Genomic DNA, 24,711 nt, shown 5'->3' on the forward strand with positions numbered 1-24,711 from the left:
CATCTATTCTTTAAGTTTTAGTAAAACACTGACAAGAAAGAGGCCCTGTGACCAAACCAAATAATGTATATTTAACCCATGACCAACCCAAAGAAATGATATTCAATGAATTGTCAGGTAAACTATAAAACTATATATCTCAGGAATGGAAATAGTATATTAAAAAAAAAGGTGTGTGATAAGGGTACCCCAAGCTATTTAATGAAAATGCAATCTAATTTTTGGGGGTTTGGCCATAGGTTCTCTTTAAAGGAAAACTTTTTTGTCCTGCCCTAAGATGGCATCTTATTGGAAGTGTCTTTGTGATCTTCTTATCAAACTCATTTGTATACCTATTAGCCTTTCACCTCAGTAAGCTCTGTAATTTATAGTTTTAGATCAGTTTTTTTTACAAACAATAGGACACTCATGTGCAAAATACTTGCCATTGCTAAATTGTTTCTAAAGATACAATCTACCCATGTTCTTGAAATAGATAAAGTGATAACTCAAATCCAAAATTTGCCCATACTGGAGGAAACAATAGCAATGTTCTATAGGGTTTGGAGAGCATGGAGAATGTTTTAGCTTTTACATCACTGTTGACACCTGTATCCACTATCCTCTGTAGTTTTGTTTTCTATTTATCTGCTGATTAAGCATGTCTCCAAGGACTAATTAAAGTATCAGTATAAAAAAAAAAACAGCTTGCACTATTAGGGATGAGCGGATCGAATCTGAAGAATCCAAATTCGTTACAAATTTCAGGAAAAATTTGATTCGTAATGAATGCAAATATCCATTGCTTCATTAAACTCCATTTAGTGCGGTCAGGGCTCCAGGGCATCTAAACTGGCGGATCCACATGTGAGGACAGGGGGCAAGGAATCCTAGGAAGGCGGGAACAAGGGTAGGAAGTATGGTGTACTATTTTGTTCCTGTTAAAGTCTTAAGGGTCAAAATACTGTTAAAGGCCAGCCAAAAGTACACACTGGCTGGTGTTGTACAACAATAATGTTTTAAGCGTAATGAAGCGCATTGTCCTCCCCTCATAAGTGCAAACCACATACCTAAATCTAAGTGATCTACTATTTTGTTCTTGTTAAAGTCTTAAAGGCCTAGATATTGTGAAAGGCCAGTAAAAAGTACATACCGGATGGTGTTGTTCACAAATACTGTTTTAGGCGTACTGAAGCGCATATTCCTCCCCTCGTAAGTGCATACCACATACATACATCTAAGTGGTGTACTATTTTGTTCCTGTTAAAGTCTTAAAGGCCAAGATACTGTGAAAGGCCAGCCAAAAGTACACACCGGCTGGTGTTGTGCACAAATACTGTTTAAAGCGTACTGGAGCGCATTGTCCTCCCCTCATAAGTGCATACCAAATACATACATCTAAGTGGTGTACTGTTTTGTTCCTGTTAAAGTCTTAAGGGCCTAGATACTGTGAAAGGCGAGCCAATAGGACACACCAGCTGGTGTTATACACAATTACTTTTTTAAGCGTAGTGGAGTGCATTGTCCTCCCCTTGTAAGCGCATACCAAATGCGTACATCTAAGTGGTGTACTGTTTTTTTCCTGTTAAAGTCTTAAGGGCCTAGATACTGTGAAAGGCCAGCCAAAAGTACACACTGGCTGGTCTTATACACAAAACTGTTTTAAGCGTACTGGCGCGCATTGTCCTCCTCTCATAAGTGCATACCACATATGTACATCTAAGTGGTGTATTATTTTGTTCCTGTTAAAATATTAAGGGCCTAGGTACTGTGAAAGTCCAGTCAAAAGTACACACCAGCTTGTGTTGTAGACAAATATGGTTTTAAGCGTAGTGGAGCATATTGTACTCCGCTCATTAACGCACAAAGTATGTCAGGCAGAGAAGTGCCAGGATGTGCACAGAGGAGTAGCAGAGGCCTAAATTCATCAGGCAGAGGTCGAAGCAGACTAGGGGTGAGTGGAACAGGAGTCGCGGCGAGAGGCCTGAGCTCCCGGTATCAGCTAGAGGTCATGTCTTGACCAGCAACCAATCTGCCTTCATCAATTGGTTAACACGGTCCTCCACTTCATCACAAGTAACATCTGACATGCCCAGTCAACAGTTGGGGGGTTAGTCAGACACAACCCTCAGTTGGCATGGCCCGGGAGCAGTCCCTGTCCTCCCATTGCCTCTGTCCTATGCTGTTCCCTCCCCCACAGAAGTATCTTATGCTTTGGGTTCAGCTCCACTATTCACTGAGGACAATTTAGAGGACAGTCAGCAGGTACTGCCCAGCCAAGAAGTGGAGGAGATATCTGCCGCTTTCTTCGCTAGGTGGGCAAGTAGTGATGAGGAGAGTGGCGTGGGAGGTGGTGTTGCGAGTTTTCAGTCTCTTGAAGCAGACACTGTTGAGGAACCAGAGGAGGACATCAGTGACATCCAGACACTACTCGATGATGATGAAGCAGATCGCAATTGGGAGATGGGTGCAGAAGGGGCTTCATTATTATCATCATTATCAGGAGAAGAGGGTTGCAGTTTGCCCGTAAGGCAGCAGCTGAGCCAGCAAGGTGGTAACATGGTTGGCAGTCAACATGGTGGCAGAAGTGGAGAGTCTGGAGCCAAACGTGCTCGGGGGAGACCACCTGCTTCGCGGCAGCCTACCTTCCCGGGAAGTAGTGAAACAGGGGTTCCTGGAGTTGGTGGCAGTAGCAGTCAATCAGTGCAGACTGTTGCTGGGAGAATCAGCTACTCGGCGGTGTGTCAGTTTTTCATCAAGCAACCGGAGGAGCTTAACATAGCCACATGCAATATATGTAGGCAGAAGATGAGTCGTGGCCAGGGTCCCAATTTTGGCACCACGGCCCTGCATCAACATATGCAGCATCACCAAAAAGCGGCCTGGGAGAACCGTGGCTCCGATGTGGTGGTCCATACTGCTGCATCACCCAGTGGTACGCCGCTCCCTGTTTCAGCCAGACAAGGCTCCACCACCTTAGCCGAAAGGAGCTGTGTGTCAAACCTATCTTCTGTTTCTCCAGATGCTCCTGCTCCTCCTACTTCGAGTCAGTCATTCTGCCACAATCCATCGGCGACGCCATGTCCAAGAGACAACAGTATGCGCTCACTCATCCAATGGAGCAGAAGCTTAATGTGCTGCTGCCCAAGTTGCTGGTGCTGCAGTCCCTCCCTTTTCAAGTGGTGGACTCTGCACCTTTCAGAGAACTGATGGCTTGTGCCAAGCCAAGGTGGAGAGTGCCAAGCCGTCATTTCTTTGCGAAGAAGACAGTATTAACCCTGCACAATTTTGTGGAAAAGAAGGTGGATCAGTCCTTGAGCATGTCGGTGTGTACCAAAGTGCACAGCAGCGCTGATGTGTGGAGCTGTAACTATGGCCAGGGACAATACATGTCCTTTACAGCCCACTGGGTGAATGTGGTTCCTGCACAGCCACAACAGCAACTTGCACAGGTAACACAGCTTCCGCCTCCATGCTCTCAGGCCATTGGTCCTGTGACAGTGTGTGACTCTGCCTCCTTATCCTCCACTGCACTGACAAGCCCCAGTGCCCCTCCAGCATACCATGTGTGCAGGGCACAGCGGTCACGCTGTTCTTCACATGATTTGCGTTGTCGAACGGAGTCACACAGGGGAGAAACTGCTAAAAATCATTCATGAAGAAATAGAATTATGGCTTACTCTACAAAAACAGGAAATGGCAACCATTGTGACTGACAACGGAACATCTTGTCTGCGCTGCAACAAAGAAGCTTGAGCCATGCTCCCTGCATGGGACATGTGTTCAATCTGGTTGTCAAGTGGCTCCTGAATTGTGCCCCCATGTGCAAGACATCCTAACAGTGGGAAGGAAACTTCAGCCACTCGTACATGGCAAAGCACACCCTTCTTGAGCTGCAGTGTCAGAATGGTATCCCCCAACATTGTCTGTCTGATTTGCGATGTTTCGACAAGTTGGAATTCCACCCTCCATATTTTGGACCAACTATACGAACAGAGAAAAGCCATCACCGATTTCTTGAATATCCAAGCAGATAAGGGGACTCCCCTGTGTAACTTCAATGTCAACCAGTGGCAGCTCATATGTGACACCTGTCGTTTGCTCAGTTCTTTGAGGAAACCACATTATTAGTCAGTTGCTAGGATTACGGGATGAACAACATCATTCCACTGCTTCATTTCCTACAACAGATGGTGGAAACGATGGCTGGTCAGGGACCTGGAGACACCGTGGTGCCTTTATCTCACGGCCACATGAGCCAGGGAACTGGAGACGTGGTGCCTTTATCTCACGGCCACGGCTTAACTGGATGAGGAGGAGGGGGAGAAGGACACTGGAGTACATGCATAGTTTTGCGAAATGGGTGGTTTTTAAAGTCATTTGACAGGACAGGAAGAGCAGGGGCAGCCTGTGGAGCTACAGGGTGATGAGGAAGACGAGACAGAGGACCCAGACACACTGTGGCAGTATGCAATGGAGATGAGGGCACATAGTCCCTCCAAGTCACTTTCAAAAATGGCACAATGCATGCTCACTTGCTTTTTTAGTGACTGACAAATTGTCACCATTTGGCAGCTGAATGACTTCTGGCTCTCCACCTTGTTGGACCCTCCCTACCGGCACAAAATGGGGGCATTTTTTACACCCACTGAGAAGGAGGACAAACTGACCTACTACAGAGACATCCTACGTAGTCAGTTGGCCGATGCCTATCTGCATCATCGTCCATCCTCTCGCAGATCTGACTCGGGGGTCCCTCTGCTATCACGTTCCACTGCCAAGGCTGCTGGAGAGGGGTTGGGTGGCAGGAGCAGTACCAGCTCCATCAGCAGCACCCTGAGTCTACAGTCGCTGATGAGTAGCTTTCTTCACCTGCATAGTGAAGAAAATCAACAGCAGCAGGTAAACCTGGAGCAGGACCTGAACCAGCAGGTGGTGGCATACCTTGACATAACCCTCCCAACACACTTTGAAGATCCGCTGGACTTCTTGGTAGTCAAACTTGATTTGTGGCCGCAACTAGTAGAGTTTGCTCTGGAAAAGCTGTCCTGCCCAGCCAATAGTGTACCATCAGAGAGGGTGTTTAGTGTGGCTGGGGCTATAATAACCCAAAGCAGAACTCGTCTGTCCACCAAAAATGAGAGACTGACTTTTTTAAAGATGCATCAGAGTAGATTGACCATGGTGCCACACCAACATTTCACAAACATGGATAGTGCAAAACATATTTAAGGTACTGCTCCTCAGTTACAGAAATTCCTACACATCAGACTACAAGGCTGTGTCATTCTGCCACCATAAGTTCTCCTCATGCTGCTTCCACCTCCAGGCTCTGTAATTCAGCCACTAAATTGTCTCCTCATGTTGCCACCACCTTCACGCTGTGTCATTCAGCCACTATATGGTCTCCTCATGCTGCCGCCACCTCCGCACTGTGTCATTAAGCCCCTAAATGGTCTCCTCATGCTTCTGCCACCTCCAGGCTGTGTCATTCAGCCACTACTGTATATGGTCTCCTCATGCTGCTGCCACCTTCAGGCTGTGTCTTTCAGCAACTATATGGTCTCCTCATACTTCCACCACCTCCAGGCTGTGTCATTCAGCCACTATATGGTCTCCTCATGCTGCCGCCACCTCCACTTTGTGTCATTCAGCCACTATATGGTCTCCTCATGCTGCCACCACCTCCAGGCTGTGTCGTTCTGCCGCCATTTGGTCTTTACTGGCTCATGTCAATTTTATAGCTTTTCTAGCAAAATTAATTCATATAAAAAAAAAAATCAGAGAATTCTGCTAATGGGACAAATTAAATTTTTTATAAAATTCGATCATCGCTAGTCCTCATATGTTCTCTCTGGAAATACCACAAGAATCAGGTTGGAGAGAGAAAATTAAACCATAACTGGTTAAATGAAACATTCAAAGTTTGATACACAGTTTCACAGTACCAACTGTTCTTACTAACACATTCATCTCTTGATAATTTCGACAAGCATTTGATACCAGCAGGATCTACTCAGTAGCCCTCCTGGGTCAGGCCTACACCACTGAGAGGGAGTACAAACTGACACACTATTCTAAAATTGTGCCACTCTGCCGCCTACAGAGGCTGCTGCCACCTCCAGACTGTGTCATTGTGCCACCATATTGTCTCCTCATACTGCTGCTACATCCAGGCTTTATCATAGTGCGACCCTATGGTCTCGTCATGCTGCTGCCATCTCTAGGCTCTGTCATTGTTCTGTCATGTGATCTCCTTGTTATATTGATCTTGTAGTTTGACAGTATTTAAAAAAAAATAAAAAACACTTTTTCACTGCTGCAACTTATAGCAGTATGCGCCCACTCATCCAACGGCTAAGAAGAGGAATGTGCTCCTCTCTAAGTTGCAGTCCCTCACCTTTTCAAGTGGACACTCAGTCATGAGGAAGGGAGTGCGCTGATAGGCAGGGGGTTGGAACTGGCGGTAGCTGGCCTCGCAGCGGACAACTAGCTTGATTTTAAGATACAAGTACCAGTTTTATATATATATATATATATATATATATATATATATATATATATATACACACACACAGTGGGGATCAAAAGTTTGGGCACCCCATCTAAAAAATGTTATTAATGTGTATAAAGAAGCCAAGGAAAGATGGAAAAGTCTCCAAGAGGCATCAAATTACAGATTAGACATTCTTATGTCAACAAAAGTTAGATTTTATTTCCATCATTTACACTTTCAAAATAACAGAAAACAAAAAAATGGCATCTGCAAAAGTTTGGGCACCCTTCAGAGTTAATATCTTGTACTGCCTCCTTTGGCAAGTGTCACAGCTTGTAAATGCTTTTTGTAGCCAGCCAAGAGTCTTTCCATTCTGGTTTGAGGTATCTTTGCCCATTCTTCCCTACAAAAGTCTTCCAGTTCTTTGAGATTTCTGGGCTGTCTGTTACGCACTGCTCTTTTAAGGTCTATCCATAGATTTTCAATTATGTTGAGGTCAGGAGATTGTGAAGGCCATGGCAAAACCTTCAGTTTATGCCTCTTGATGTAATCCCCCGTGGATTTCGAGGTGTGTTTAGGATCATTATCCATTTGTAGAAGCCATCCTCTCTTTAACTTCAGCTTTCTCTCAGATGGCATCAAGTTAGCATCCAAAATTTTCTGAAATTTTATTGAATCCATTTTTCCTTCTACTCGTGAGATGTTCCCTGTGCCACTGGCTGCAATACAACCCCAAGGCATGATTGGTCCACCCCCATGCTTAATAGTTGGACAGAGGTTCTTTTCATTAAATTCTGTTTCCCTTCTTCTCCAAACGTACCTTTGCTCATTCTGGACAAAAAGTTCAATTTTAACCTCATCGGTCCGCAGAACTTGTTTCCAAAATGCATCAGGCTTGTCTATATGTTCATTTGCAAAGTTCAAACACTGATTTTTGTGGTGAGGACATAGAAGAGGTTTTCTTTTGATGACTCTTCCATGAAGACCATATTTGTACAAGTATCTCTTTATAGTGGAATAGTGTACCACAACTTCAGTGTCTGCCAGATCTTTTTGGAGGGATTATGCCATCAAGCGTGGGTTTTTAATTGTTTTTCTCACAATCCTGCAAGCTGTTCTGTCTGATATCTTTCTTGGTCTTCCAGATCTTGCTTTAACTTCCTCTGTTCCCGATGACTGCCATTTCTTAATTACATTCCGAACAGAGGATATTGACATCTGAAAACATCTTGCTATCTTCTTATAGCCTTCTCCAGCTTTGTGAGCGTTAACTATTTTCAGTTTCCGATTTCTAGACAACTGCTTAGAAGAACCCATGGTGCTGATTGTTGGGGCAAGGTCAGATGAGTCTGGGCATTTAAAACCTTTGAGATTGACATCACCTGGTCTTCCCAGATAATGATTGAGAACAATCCATGACCCTGGCAGGTCTCAACTTTGCAAAGGGGGCAGTGCATTCTATAAATTCTGCAGGGTGCCCAAACTTTTGCAGATGCCATTTTTTTGTTTTCTGTTATTATGAAAGTGTAAATGATGGAAATAAAATCTAACTTTTGTTGACACATTATAAGAATGTCTAATCTGTACTGTCATGCCTTTTGGAGATTTTTCCATCTTTCCTTGGCTTCTTTATGCACATTAATGCAAATTTTTACCTGGGGTGCCCAAACTTTTGATCCTCACTATATATATGAAAGAGCTGCAGCACTCATGCAGCCAATGCAGCTTTTTTCAAGCAACAAACAGTGATCACATGGGTGATATATATATATGCAAATGTGCAAACAGTTCAATTAAACATACAATCAAATAATTTAATTACACCAAATATAGTGCTATAAGATATAGGGCATAAACTGCCACTTGAATAGTAAAGTGCATCAGTGAACAGTGCTTATTAAAAATGTTTAAAACTTTACAAAGGTTACATTTTACAGCCGAAAATGTCTTATTACAGTGATTACATAATTAGATTCAAACATATGTTACATGATTAATGACTCTACAGGAGGCGGGATGGTCAAGTCACAAGTCACATGATTCCCCTCCATCGCGTCACATGTCCGCGCGCACTTCCGGTCCTGCGCATTGCTATGTAAACAGTACGGGCCATGCTGGAACAAATGCACATACTGCGCATGTCCAGCAAAGGAGACTCAAAAGGCGGTTCAATGAAAACCGCAATAGAAGTGTGTATTAAGTCCAAAGGATGTCAATATGATATAGCCTAAAGGTAAGTACTGAGATAAGAATAGAAAAAGGTAAATAAATTAAATGAAATGGAAAGTAAAAGAATGGAATGAAGTAAAACAAATTAAAAAGAGGAACAAATCAAACATAAAAAAAAATAGAAATAAAAAAAAGAGAATTTTTTTTAAAATAATAATAATTAAAGTAAATAAATGGACAAACATAAACACATTTCTGTATGTTATCCAGGCATATATTTGCAATCAAACAGGGCCAATTCTGCCATTTGCCTCTTTCACCTCTTATGGGGCCACCCAGGAAGGTAGTATATCCTCACCCTGGTGAACCCACCCACAGAAAACACAAAGGCGTATTTAAACGCCATCTAGTCAAATATGGTAGGCCAATTAATGAGGTGGGACCATCCCCATGGCGGCCACTGCATCCATATAACCATCCATACTTGGTCAGACTTTTTCTGTGTATGTCCAAAATAAAAATAAAAAAAATAAATGACATTTTTTTTTAAATTAAAGAATTAAAAAGAAAAAGAAAAAAAGGGGAGAAAAAAAAGATTGATAAGAGTAAAATCAGGAAGTCATTTATTGAGAGAAAAGAGTCACCGTATTAATGGCATAATCAAATATAGGTCACACTAAAATATGTAATATTTCAACATAATAACAAAGAATGTATAGGGTGACTGCAACTAACTCCTCTCGCCAACCTGAAAGACATAAAAAAAAAATCAGTATAAGATATAATAACAGAATAATAATTACATCAATTAGTAAGTGATCACAATCCTTATACGTTAGTGATGTCTAGATACCCAGTGTCATGGGGTATATGCATTATATATTTGGGGTGTTAAAGTAAAGTCCACATTGAGACCTTTTGGACGTAGTGTCTGCAATTCAAAGATCCATTTAAGTTCAAGTTTTTTTAATTTGCTGATACGATCAACCCCCCCCTCTTTTGTTGGGGTACGTGATCGATCAGAATAAATTTCAAATCCCGTTCAGTATGGCCATATTCAGTGCAATGTTTCGCCACCGGCAGGTCCAAACGTTTTTTCCTCACCGTATATCGGGGATGATTGAACCGGGTTTTGAAATCCATGTGGTCTCACCCACATAGATGAGACCACATGGGCAAACCAAGGCATATACCACATATGTTGAAGTACAAGTCAAGTAGTGCTTGAGATCATACACCTTGCCGCCTTTAGGATGTGTGAACTGTGACCCCTTGATCATCTGGGGGCAGTTGACACATTGGCAGCAAGGGTATGATCCCTTGTTTTGTACTGTAAGGTAACACTGAGTAGAGGTCTGTCGGGACACATCTGTTTTGATTAGTTTATCCATGAGGTTGCGAGGTCGCCGGTATGACATAAGTGGCGAATTCGCAAACTCAGGGATTTCCGGGAAGGACTCTCTCAGTAATCTCCAATGTTTGTTGATCACTCTGGAAATCAATCAATATGTAGACACAAATGGGACTCGGGAAACGGATGACTTAGTTCTTGATTCATGAATCAATTTAGTTCTATCCATCTGCATTACCTTCTGTTTACTATCCTCCAAAAGTTTAGCGGGGTAACCAAAAATGTTTTCATCATTTTATCTAATGCCGGTTCTATCTCATCCTCTCGCTCAATGATCCGCCTCGCTCTCATCGTCTGACTTGTTGGCAAGGAACAGACCATTGAGCGAGGATGATTGCTTTTAAAGTGTAACATAGCGTTACAGTCTGTAGGTTTTGTGTACAGACTTGTAAAATGGTATCCAGAAAATTAACCGAATTGTGTGATGCTGTCAAAGTAAATTTAATGTGTGTGTTAATTGAATTCAAAAAGTGATGGAAATCATAAAGTGAATCCAATGTGCCCTTCCAGACCAAGAAGACATCATCTATGTATCTCCACCACCCCAACAAATTGTCAGAGCGGTGGGACACATAGATAGATGTCTCCTCCAGCACCATTGGGGTTACCTGTGGTCTGGAGGTTAAAAAAAACATAATTGAAAAGAAAATAGTTGTTTTGCAAAATTGTGTACAGTAAATTAATCACAAATTCGGTTTGTTCTGGTGAGTAATCCGGTTCAATCATGGACCTGACGGCCTGCGCACCGCCATCATGTGGGATGGAGGTGTACAGGCTCGTCACGTCCAGAGTAGCCACAATTGCATCATTAGTAATAAACATATTCCAAAAAAATTTAAGGAAATCTGATGTATCTCTCAGATAAGATCTTGCGTGCATGGCGTATGGGCGCAAGATCTGATCTGTGAAAATAGACAAGCCACTGGTGATTGAACAATGGGTCTTCTGGGGGGGGGTTCTGCAGTGACTTGTGTATTTTCAGGAGCAAGTATAGAACAGGTGTCACCGGATGTTCGACATGCAAGAAATTGTACAATGTCTTATCAATTAAGCTTTGTTCTAAAGCGGAATCCAGCAGGCCCTTGACTCTTGTGGAAATTTCTTTAGTAGGGTCACGAGATAAAGTACGATATGTGTCTTGATCACTTAATTGTCGATTGGCCTCCTCGATGTACTTGCTGCGATCCATAACCACAATGGCTCCTCCCTTGTCAGCACGCCCTTGAAAAGGGCGGAGCCATTGTGGTTATGGATCGCAGCAAGTACATCGAGGAGGCAAATCGACAATTAAGTGATCAAGACACAAATCGTACTTTATCTTGTGACCCTACTAAAGAAATTTCCAGAAGAGTCAAGGGCCTGCTAGATTCCGCTTTAGAATAAGGCTTAATTGATAAGAAACTGTACAATTTCTTGCATGTCGAACATCCGGTGACACCTGTTCTATACTTGCTCCCGAAAATACACAAGTCACTGCAGAACCCCCCCCAGAAGACCCATTGTCTCCGGGAGGGGTTCAATCACCAGTGGCTTGTCTATTTTCACAGATCAGATCTTGCGCCCATACGCTATGCGCGCAAGATCTTATCTGAGAGATACATCAGATTTCCTTAAAACATTTTTGGATATGTTTATTCCTAATGATGCCATTGTGACTACTCTGGACGTCACGAGCCTGTACACCTCCATCCCACATGATGGAGGTGTGCAGGCCGTCAGGTCCATGATTGAACCTGATTACTCACCGGAACAAACCAAATTTGTGATTAATTTACTGTACACAATTTTGCAAAACAACTATTTTCTTTTCAATGACGTTTTTTACCTCCAGACCACCGGCACCGCCATGGTGCTGGAGGAGACATCTATCTATGTGTCCCACCACTCCGACAATTTGTTGGGGTGGTGGAGATACATAGATGATGTCTTCTTGGTCTGGAAGGGCACATTGGATTTACTTTATGATTTCATTACTTTTTTAATTCAATTAACACACACACATTAAATTTACTTTGACAGCATCACACAATTCGGTTAATTTTCTGGATACCATTGTTTCTATTAATGAGCACCGTTTGGTTACAAGTCTGTACACAAAACCTACAGACTGTAACTCTATGTTACACTTTAAAAGCAATCATCTTCGCTCAATGGTCCGTTCCTTGCCAACAAGTCAGATGATGAGAGCGGATCATTGAGCGAGAGGATGAGATAGAACCGGCATTAGATGATCAAAAAATGTTCTCAACGTGGTTACCCCTAGTGTTGAGCGGCATAGGCCATATTCGAATTCGCGAATATTCGCGAATATATGGACGAATATTCGTCATATATTCGCGAATATTCGCATATTTGTAACATTCTCGTTTTATTTTCGCATATGCGAATATTCGCGTATGCAAAAACTAATATATGCGAAGATTAACATATACAAAATTAACACAAGCGAAAATTTGCATATGCGAAAATGTGCATATGCTAATTTTCGCATATGCGAATTTCCGCATGCCAATCTCACACAGTAGTATTAGAGCCTTCTTTACATCACACAAGCTGGAAGCAGAGAGGGATGATCACTGTGATGTGTACTGTGAAAAAAACAAACAAAAAAAAAACGAATATTCATAATTACGAATATATAGCGCTATATTCGCGAAATTCGCGAATTCGCGAATATGCGATATTCGCGAATAATATTCGAATTGCGAATATTCGCGAGCAACACTAGTTACCCCTCTAAACTTTTGAAGGATAGTAAACATAAGGTAATGCAGATGGATAGAACTAAATTGATTCATGAATCAAGAACTTAGTCATCCGTGTCCCGAGTCCCATTTGTGTCTACATATGGGGATCACTCTGAATTGATTTCAAGAGTGATCAACAAACATTGGAGATTACTGAGCGAGTCCTTCCCAGAAATCCCTGAGTTTGCGAATTCCCCGCTTATGTCATACCGGCGACCTCACAACCTCAGGGATAAACTAATCAAAACAGATGTGTCCCGACAGACCTCTACTCAGCGTTACCTTACAGTACAAAACAAGGGATCATACCCTTGCTGCCAATGTGTCAACTGCCCCCAGATGATCAAGGGGTCACAGTTCACACATCCTAAAAGCGGCAAGCACTACTTGACTTGTACTTCAACATATGTGGTATATGCCTTGGTTTGCCCATGTGGTCTCATATATGTGGGTGAGACCACATGGGATTTCAAAACCCAGTTCAATCATCGCCGGTATACGGTGAGGAAAAAACGTTTGGACCTGCCGGTGGTGAAACATTGCACTGAATATGGCCATACTGAACGGGATTTGAAATTTATTCTGATCGATCACGTACCCCAACAAAAGAGGGGGGGTGATCGTGTCAGCAAATTAAAAAAACTTGAACTTAAATGGATCTTTGAATTGCAGACACTTCGTCCAAAAGGTCTCAACGTGGACTTTACTTTAACACCCCAAATATATAATGCATAAACCCCATGACACTGGGTATCTAGACATCACTAACATATAAAGATTGTGATCACTTTCTAATTGATGTAATTATTATTCTGTTATTATATCTTATACTGATTTTGTTTTTTTATGTATTTCAGGTTGGCGAGAGGAGGACGTTGCAGTCACCCTATACATTCTTTGTTATTATGTTGAAATATTACATATTTTAGTGTGACCTATATTTGATTATGCCATTAATATGGTGACTCTTTTCCCTTAATTAATGACTTTCTGATTTTACTCTTATCAATCTTTTTTCTCCCCTTTTTTTCTTTTTCTTTTTAATTCTTTAATTAAAAAAAAAATGTAATTTATTTTTTTGTTGACTTTGGACATACACAGAAAATGTTTTATTTTTATGTTCGTTTTGTTCCTTTAACTTTTTTTTTACTTTATTCCATTCTTTTACTTAGTCCATTTCATTTTATTTATTTACCTTTTTTCTATTCTTATCTCAGTACTTACCTTTAGGCTATATCATATTGACATCCTTTGGACTTAACCCCTTCAGGACGGAGCCCGTTTTGGCCTTAAGGACCGGAGCGTTTTTTGCACATCTGACCACTGTCACTTTAAACATTAATAACTCTGGGATGCTTTTAGTTATCATTCTGATTCCGAGATTTTTTTTTCGTGACATATTCTACTTTAACATAGTGGTAAATTTTTGTCGATACTTGCATCCTTTCTTGGTGAAAAATCCGTAAATTTGATGAAAAATTTGAAAATTTTGCATTTTTCTAACTTTGAAGCTCTCTGCTTGTAAGGAAAATGGATATTACGAATACATTTTTTTTTGGTTCACATATACAATATGTCTACTTTATGTTTGCATCATAAAATTGATGAGTTTTTACTTTTGGAAGACACCAGAGGGCTTCAACGGTCAGCAGCAATTTTCCGATTTTTCACAAAATTTTCAAACTCAGTATTTTTCAGGGACCAGTTCAGGTTTGAAGTGGATTTGAAGGATTTTCATATTAGAAATACCCCATAAATGACCCCATTATAAAAACTACACCCCACAAAGTATTCAAAATGACATTCAGTCAGCGTTTTAACCCTTTAGGTGTTTCACACGAATAGCAGCAAAGTGAAGGAGAAAATTCACAATCTTCATTTTTTACACTTAAATGTTCTTGTAGACCCAATTTTTGAATTTTTACAAGGGGTAAAAGGACAAAATTTTTACTTGTATTTGTAGCCCAATTTCTCTCGAGTAAGCACATACCTCATATGTCTATGTAAAGTGTTCGGCGGGCGCAGTAGAGGGCTCAGAAGGGAAGGAGCGACAAGGGGATTTTGGAGAGTACGTTTTTCTGAAATGGTTTTTGGGGAGCATGTTACCTTTAGGAAGCCCTTATGGTGCCAGAACAGCAAAAAAAAAAACACATGGCATACCATTTTGGAAACTAGACCCCTCGGGGAATGTAACATGGGATAAAGTGAACCTTAATACCCCACAGGTGTTTCACGACTTTTGCAAATGTAAAAAAAAAAAATTTACCTAAAATGCTTGTTTTCCCAAAAATGTTTTATTTTTAAAAAGGGTAATAGCAGAAAATACCCCTAAAAATTTGAAGCCCAATTTCTCCCGATTCAGAAAACACCCCATATGGGGGTGAAAAGTGCTCTGCTGGCGCACTACAGGTCTCGGAAGAGAAGGAGTCACATTTGGCTTTTTGAAAGCAAATTTTGCTCTGGGGGCATGCCGCATTTAGGAAGCCCCTATGGTGCCAGGACAGCAAAAAAAAAACCCACATGGCATACCATTTTGGAAACTAGACCCCTCGGGGAACGTAACAAGGGGTTAAGTGAACCTTTATACCCCACAGGTGTTTCACGACTTTTGCATATGTAAAAAAAAAAAAAAAATTTTTACTTAAAATGCTTGTTTTCCCAAAAATTTTACATTTTTAAAAAGGGTAAAAGCAGAAAATACCCCCCAAAATTTGTAACACAATTTCTCCCGAGTACGGCGATACCCCATATGTGGCCCTAAACTGTTGCCTTGAAATACGACAGGGCTCCAAAGTGAGAGCGCCATGCGCATTTGAGGCCTAAATTAGGAACTTGCATAGGGGTGGACATAGGGGTATTCTACGCCAGTGATTCCCAAACAGGGTGCCTCCAGCTGTTGCAAAACTCCCAGCATGCCTGGACAGTCAACGGCTGTCCGACAATACTGGGAGTTGTTTTGCAACAGCGGGAGGCTCCGTTCTGGAAACAGTGGCGTACCAGACGTTTTTCATTTTTATTGGGGAGGGGAGGGGGGCTGTGTAGGGGTATGTGTATATGTAGTGTTTTTTACTTTTTATTTTATTTTTTGTGGTAGTGTAGTGTAGTGTTTTTAGGGTACAGTCGCACGGGCAGGGGTTCACAGTAGTTTCTCGCTGGCAGTTTGAGCTGCAGCAGAAAGTTTGCGGCAGCTCAAACTTGCAGCCAGATACTTACTGTAATCCTCCGCCCATGTGAGTGTACCCTGTACGTTCACATTGGGGGAGACATCCAGCTGTTGCATAACTACAACTCCCAGCATGCCCGTTGGCTGTCGGTGACTGCTGAGAGTTGTAGTTTTGCAACAACTGTAGGCACACTGGTTATGTATCACTGAGTTTGTGACCTAACTCAGTGTTTCACAACCAGTGTGCCTCCAGCTGTTGCAAAACTACAACTCCCAGCATGTACGGTGCATGGTGTACGGTGACTGCTGAGAGTTGTAGTTTGCAACAGCTGGAGGCACACCGGTCGTGAAACACTGACTTAGGTAAAAAAAAACTCTGAGTTTCACAACCAGTGTGCCTTCAGCTGTTGCAAAACTACAACTCTCAGCAGTCACCGACAGCCAACGGGCATGCTGGGAGTTGTAGTTATGCAACCAGCAGATGCACCACTACAACTCCCAGCATGCACTTTAGCTGTTTGTGCAAGCTGGGAGTTGTAGTTATACAACAGCTGAAGGTACACTTTTCCATAGAAAGAATGTGCCTCCAGCTGTTGCAAAACCATAAGTCCCAGCATGCCAATAAGGGAATGCTGGGAGTTGTGGTGGTCTGCCTCCTGCTGTTGCATAACTACAGCTCCCAGCATGCCCTTTTTGCATGCTGGGAGCTGTTGCTAAGCAACAGCAGGAGGCTGTCACCTCCAACGATCCAGACGCATGAGGTCAGACCCGCCACCGCCGCTGCTCCTGGGGCCCCGATCCCAACATTAACGCCGGGGATCGGGGTCCCCAGCACCCGGGGTGCACGTCCCGCACCCGCTCACGTCCTCCGGAAGAGGGGCGGAGCGGGTGCGGGAGTGACACCCGCAGCAGGCGCCCTGATTGGTCGGCCGGTAATCCGGCCGACGAATCAGGGCGATTGTGAGGTGGCACCAGTGCCACCTCACCCCTGCAGGCTCTGGCTGTTCGGGGCCATCAGAGACGGCCCCGAACAGCCTGTAATTCCGGGTCACCGGGTCACTGGAGACGCGATTGACCCGGAATTGCCGCAGATCGCTGGACTGAATTGTCCAGCGATCTGCGGCGATCGCCGACATGGGGGGGCATAATGACCCCCCTGGGCTATATGCCGGGATGCCTGCTGAACGATTTCAGCAGGCATCCGGCTCCGGTCCCCAACCGGCTAGCGGTGGGGGCCGGAATTCCCACGGGCGTATGGATACGCCCTCGGTCCTTAAGGACTCGGGATGCAGGGCGTATCCATACGCCCTATGTCCTGAAGAGGTTAATACACACTTCTATTGCGATTTTCATTCAACCGCGTTTTGAGTCACCTTTGCTGGACATGCGCAGTATGTGCATTTGTTCCAGCATGGCCCGTACTGTTTACATAGCGATGCGCAGGGTCGGAAGTGCGCGCGGACACGTGACGCGATGGAGGAAAATCATGTGACTTGTGACTTGACCATCCCGCCTCCTCTAGATTCATTAATCATGCAACATATGTTTGAATCTAATTATGTAATCACTGTAATAAGACATTTTCGGCTGTAAAATGTAACCTTTGTAAAGTTTTTAAACATTTTTAACCCCTTAAGGACACATGACGTACTGGAACGTCATGTGTCCACTCCCGATCTATAACGCGGGGCCACGGCGTGGCCCCGCGTCATAGCGGTTCGGGCCCGGCCTCTAACAACGGCCGGGACCCGTGGCTAATAGCGCGCGGCATTGATTGCTGTGCCGCGCGCTATTAACCCTTTAGACGCGGCGTTCAAAGTTGAACGCCGCATCTAAAGTGAAACCGAAAGCATGCCGGCTAGCTCAGTGGGCTGTTCGGGATAGCCGCGGTGAAATCGCGGCATCCCGAACAGCTGACAGGACAGCGGGAGGGCCCCTACCTGCCTCCTCGCTGTCCGATCGCCGAATGACAGCTCAGTGCCTGAGATCCAGGCATGAGCAGTCATGCGGCAGAATCATCGATCACTGGTTTCTTATGAGAAACCAGTGATCAATGTAAAAGATCAGTGTGTGCAGTGTTATAGGTCCCTATGGGACCTATAACACTGCAAAAAAAAAGTGCAAAAAAAAAGTGAATAAACATCATTTAACCCCTTCCCTATTAAAAGTTTGAATCACCCCCCTTTTCCCATAAAAGAAAAAACACAGTGTAAATAAAAATAAAAATAAACATAAATGGTATCGCCGCGTGCGGAAATGTCCGAATTATAAAAATATATCGTTAATTAAACCGCACGGTCAATGGCGTGCGCGCAAAAAAATTCCAAAGTCCAAAATAGTGCATTTTTGGTCACTTTTTATATCATGAAAAAATGAATAAAAAGCGATCAATAAGTCCTATCAATGCAAAAATGGTACCGTTAAAAACTTCAGATCACGGCGCAAAAAATGAGCCCTCATACCGCCCCATACACGGAAAAATAAAAAAGTTATAGGGGTCAGAAGATGACAATTTTAAACGTATTAATTTTCCTGCATGTAGTTATGATTTTTTCCAGAAGTCCGACAAAATCAAACCTATATAAGTAGGGTATCATTTTAATCGTATGGACCTACAGAATACATATCAGGTGTCATTGTTACCGAAAAATGTACTACGTAGAAACGGAAGCCCCCAAAAGTTACAAAACAGCGTTTTTTTTTAAATTTTGTCGCACAATGATTTTTTTTCCCGCTTCACCATAGATTTTTGGGCAAAATGACTGACGTCATTACAAAGTAGAATTGGTGGCGCAAAAAATAAGCCATCATATGGATTTTTAAGTGTAAATTTGAAAGAGTTATGATTTTTTAAAGGCAAGGAGCAAAAAACGAAAATGCAAAAACGGAAAAACCTCCGGTCCTTAAGGGGTTAATAAGCACTGTTCACTGATGCGCTTTACTATTATAGTGGCAGTTTATGCCCTATATCTTATATCACTATATATGGTGTATACCTCTTAATTATTTGATTGTATGTTTAATTGAACTGTTTGCACATTTGCATATATATATCACCCATGTGATCACTGTTTGTTGCTTGAAAAAGGCTGCATTGTCAGCAGAAATGTTGCTTGCTGTATTGATATGGAATAAACACCTTTTGTTACGTTCATAATCCTGAGTGCTGCAGCTCTTTCTTGGATGTGTAACCTGCCTTGACCCGGGACTTTTGCTGCTGCTTGCACCACCTGCAATTTGATTGGGCGCTGCTCTACAAATCTGTTTTGATATATATATATATATATATATATATATATATATATATATATATATATATACACATCCATTACTTAAGCGTGCAACCAAATATTAAATTAAGGGTGGCAATAATTTTTTCCAGCCCATTTTTGGAGTTTGGTGTGACAATATGTCCAATTTGCTTTTTTCCTCCCTTTTTAAGTTTCAAAACACGTAAAGGGAAAAAACATGTGTACGTATAGCAAAACATGTGTTACTGCAATCCTGTTCTGTGAGAAATACTTCCTTTTCTTGAAAAATTTCAGGGGTTCCATCATTCACGGCCATGACTGTATATATGCAGCATGAAATGACTATTTGACAATGCCCACCCACCACAATACTCTGCTCCTCTTTCTTCACCCCTCGAGTAAGGAATTTACTATCCTGGCCAATACTTGAAAAGCCTTTAAAAAAAAGAAGGACCATAACTTATATGGTATATGGTATCCCTAATCTGGATGACTGCCAAATAAAGCTAGAAGTATGAAGTATTTCAAACCGACATGACTCAGTTTGATTTACTTTGGTGTATACATTCTGATAACGAACTAGGTCACTGATAAAATCCATATCAGCTTTTGCACCCAAATAGGGGCTCTCGGTTATGGAACAGTGAGCCAGTCGCGACACAGGGCATACAGATTGGGCCAAAGAGGCAGCACGCAGATGGAAACTGATCATCTCCAATAGTACGGTAGGACACCTTCCTAGCCAAAGTACCACTGTCTCCCCCTTTTATTTATCTTGGTGCCTTAGTATACTGTCTCGTGACCAACAAAAGGAAGGTAACTTTGCCCAGAGTCATTCACCTGTACCTGTCATAAAGTAACTATCTGCTACCCAAGTGTGTATGAAGTGTGAGCGAGTGAATAAGCAGGATCTTCAGAACTGGGGCTGACTGTGTCTCTTGGGGGGGATTGAATTTCGGATTAAGCTGATGATCCATAGAGAGGATATCAGTGGAGTTTCGTGCAGGATGCCGATTAACTGGGACTGTGTCTCTTGGGGGATTGAATTTTGGAAGTAAACTGATAATCGCTCCTCCAGAAGTCTGTCTGTGAGAGAGGATATAGAAGGATACTGTCATAAGTAGACACTGCAGGAAGGCGTGCCTAGGACAGAGTGTATGCCAGAGAGTATGACACAGGACTCTCCAACAATAACATATTCCCGGGACCCATCCCATTGACAGAGTGTATACCAGAGGGTATGACACGGGACTCTCCAACAATAACATATTCCTGGGACTCGTCCCATTGCAACTCATTGTATATGTGTCATGTCATGTCTTAATGTGGGTTATTTTTAGCTATTTTTGAAGAAGAGAGGGAGTAGATATTTCCTTTCTAGTACAAGACTTAGTTGAAAAGGCAGAACTGCATTTAAATGTGTCTGTTAATTGAGCCTGGAAATGAAGAAGGAGTCCAGCACTGCAGTGAAGGCAGCTTTATTAAGTGAGGAGCAAGCAATAAAAGCACACTAGTCAGACATGTTTCAAGCGCGAACGCTCTTCCTCGGTGACGTCAGTGTGAGCACAGGTGAGCCATTATATACCCAAATCAAAGGGTGGGGCAAGATGAAACAACGCCCGTGTACCTGGCATCACACTGATAGACAGGGATCGAGGTATGCAGGTAAAATACACATACAAAGTACAAAATACAAAAGATGTATATGTAAAAAGATGTATATATAAAAAGTGTATCAAAATACATGAGTAAAATATATAATACCACATTCCAAAAGGCTGGAAACTAACAAGAGGGTAAGAGAACAGAGCAAAATATATGAAATTAATAATGGAACAATAGTTCCCGTCGGATATTTAATCCTGTGGGACTACATGTTCCTAAGGTAAACTGGCAGAAAGCTTCTCTGTCAGCTAATTTTTTTCCTGATACATCCTCCTCTAATGCTAGATTTAACGAGTTCAATAGCATAGATAGTAAAACCACCCGTATTACCATGATGCACAGTTTGAAAATGGGCAGATGCAGCTGATCTGTGTCTGCTCGATGCAGTAGCACTGTCATTCAAATGCTCTAAAGCTCTGTTTTTTAACTTTCTGGTTGTGTAACCCACATACTTGAGTTGACAGAGTGAGCATTCTATGATGTACACCACATTGGTATAATTACAATTAATGTACGACTTTATAGAAAAAGTCCTGGTGCCATCGGCAGTGGTAAAGGTTTTTGTGGGTTTTGCATAATTGCAAGTGCGGCATATTCTCTGTCCACACTTGAAAAAACCCTTTTGAGCTAACCAATGTGAGTGACTGGATTTTTCGCTCACCACCACACTTGGCGACAGCTGGTCACCAAGTGTGGGGGCTCTTTTGGATACTACTTGGCAACCCTCACTCAGAAGGGATGATAACGTTTCATCCCTCCTGAGGAAATGAAGGTGTCTGTTAATAATTTGTTTAATGTTATTAAAATAGGGTGAATAAGTGAGTGCCACAATGGGTTTTTACTTTGTTTTGTTGGTGCATGTTGTGGATTAACAAGAGCTACAATACCTTCAGCCCTATGTAAGGTGTGATGGGAATAACCCCTATTGGACAACCTATTCTTCAATTCTACGGCCTGAGATTTGTATGTAGCTGTATCGGAGCAATTTCTCTTGAGTCTAGTGAACTCCCCTACTGGTATGGATCTGGTGTTGTGTAATGGATGAGTGCTGTCAGCTCTGAGGACAGTGTTACCGGAGATGGGCTTACGGTGAGTCGAGGTAGAAATTTGATTTGATGAAGTGATGGTGAAAGTTAAATCCAAAAATGCCATGGTCTGTGGATCAAACTGGTATGTAAATTTGAGATTGTATGGATTATCATTCAGATATGCAGCAAACAGTGGTACGGTCGCGACGTCCCCCCTCCAAATGAGGAGGAGGTCGTCAATGAAGCGGACGTACCACTGTATGCTGTTGGCAAATGGATTATCAGCAGTGAAGATGTGATTGGACTCCCAAAAGGACAAAGTCAAATTTGCCAGGGATGGTGAGTGTTTGGCTCCCATGGAAACACCACTAGTTTGTACATAGAATGTTCTGTCAAATATGAAATAGTTACGGGACATGAGGAACCAAATGACCATTTTGATAAATTCTTTAAGATCTAATGAATATTGACTGTAGGTATTAAGGTGGAATTCAAGAGCGGTCATGGCAACTACCCAAGGTATATCAGTGTACAAGGACACTACATCACAGGAGAGCCAATATGCGCATGATGTCCACTGTACATTTTCCATGGCCCTCAAAACGTCCCTAGAATCCCTGAGATATCCCGGAACACGTTGCACCAGAGGTTGCAGTAATAAATCAACCCAATTGGACAGTCGCTCCAACAAGGACCCACTGCTGGAATCAATGGGCCTCATAGGTGGAGGGACCGTCCCTTTATGGGTTTTGGGCAGGGCATACATGACCGGAATGACTGGTTCATCCACGAAAAGATAATCCCTATCCCTCCCAGTGATGGCCCCCGGTGCCACACCTTCATCAAGTAGTTTGGATAGCTCAAGTTGAAACATCTTTTGTATTTTGTACTTTGTATGTGCATTTTACCTGCATACCTCGATCCCTGTCTATCAGTGTGATGCCAGGTACACGGGCGTTGTTTCATCTTGCCCCACCCTTTGATTTGGGTATATAATGGCTCACCTGTGCTCACACTGACGTCACCGAGGAAGAGCGTTCGCGCTTGAAACATGTCTGACTAGTGTGCTTTTATTGCTTGCTCCTCACTTAATAAAGCTGCCTTCACTGCAGTGCTGGACTCCTTCTTCATTTCCAGTATCCGGGGCGCCTGGCCGGGCACCGGTCCGTGCATAGCACGACACGGGAGGTGGGCTGGATTCTTTTCATTTCTTTGTCTGTTAATTGAGCCCTTATTTTTTAGGGATATCTCCTAAGAAAAGGAGGGGTTGAGAGGGGTTTGTAGATAGCAGAGCAGTTTGGGCAGCAGCTGGAGGTCCCATAAATAGCTACCATTTTGAAGAGTACAAGGGGGACCTGTGGGCCAGATGTAAGACAGTGAGAAGCAAAGGTCACAGAGCTGCAGTTTCGAATGACCTCACTGGTAAAGTTGTTGAAAGGAAAGAGTAAGGGGGGCCACCAGACCTGAGGGGGATAGAGTGTAAAGGGATGAATAGAAGGTATAATGGGAGTTGTAGTACCCTCAAAAGCTATGTCTGAGTTATAACCTAAGTTGCTAAGTATGATGCCCAATTGTCCTGATGACTCCTCCTTAGTGGTTTTGCATTTATTGTGTAAGCTGATAAGTAAATCCAAAAGTTAATGGTATATACAAGTGATAAGACAAGTAGAAGAGGAACAGATTTTTTTAGCGGCTTGAAAAGGAGGAGGTGAGGTTGAATAAGCAAACAAAAAAATGGAGACTGAAGGTTTCGATGGGAAAACATGTGGTGAGTGAAGAATGGACTATGGATAGTAACATAGTAATATAGTTCATAAGGTACCAAAGTCCATCAAGTTCAACCTATAAACCTAATGAGTCCCTACTTAGTTGATCTACTTTAGGGCAGTAGAAAGTTTGGAATATACTGATGGTTGATGGACAAAAGTATTGATATACAGAAGTGTAATTCTTGAGAGCAATTATGATTTGATTTAGTTATATTGTAGTAATCTGAATGGGGATAATTAAGTCAAAGTTGTTGTTGGCTAAAAGTATAATGAAAATAATTAGGTAATGCAATTAACACTGATGTACAGACATACATTTTGGTAGTCTGTTGATAGGATTTTGAATAAGAGATATATCATATATTGAATGAAGAGAGCCTTTGTTTCAGGGTTGAGATGATAACTTCCAGATGTATGAATGACGATAATTGTTTTCAATGGTGGGAGTGAAAGTGAAGATGATGATGAGGAGTGTTTAGTGCTATGGAATGCAGAGGGCGTGGTTGGTCTGTAAGAAAGCTGTGTGATACATGATTGTTACCTTAATTTTGTATATGTAGTTATATGATGACATTCATAGGATGGTTCTTGTGATATAAAGTATGTTGTATATGTGTGATGTGTATTAAAGGGGTATTCCAGGCAAAAACTTTTTTTATATATATCAACTGGCTCCTTTTGAATTTTTGTTTTTTGCTCCTTGCCTTTAAAAAATTGTAACTCTTTCATTTTTGCACCTAAAAATCCATATGAGGGCTTATTTTTTGCGCCACAAATTCTAATTTGTAATGACGTCAGTCATTTTGCCCAAAAATCTACGGTGAAACGGAAAAAAAAATCATTGTGCGACAAAATTGAAAAAAAAACGCAGTTTTGTAAATTTTGGGGGCTTCCGTTTCTACGTAGTACATTTTTCGGTAAAAATGACACCTTATCTTTATTCTGTAGGTCCATACGATTAAAATGATACCCTACTTATATATGTTTGATTTTGTCGGACTTCTGGAAAAAATCATAACTACATGCAGGAAAA

Source organism: Hyla sarda, chromosome 7 (assembly GCF_029499605.1).
Source record: "Hyla sarda isolate aHylSar1 chromosome 7, aHylSar1.hap1, whole genome shotgun sequence".
In the NCBI taxonomy this organism is placed as follows: Eukaryota; Metazoa; Chordata; class Amphibia; order Anura; family Hylidae; genus Hyla; species Hyla sarda.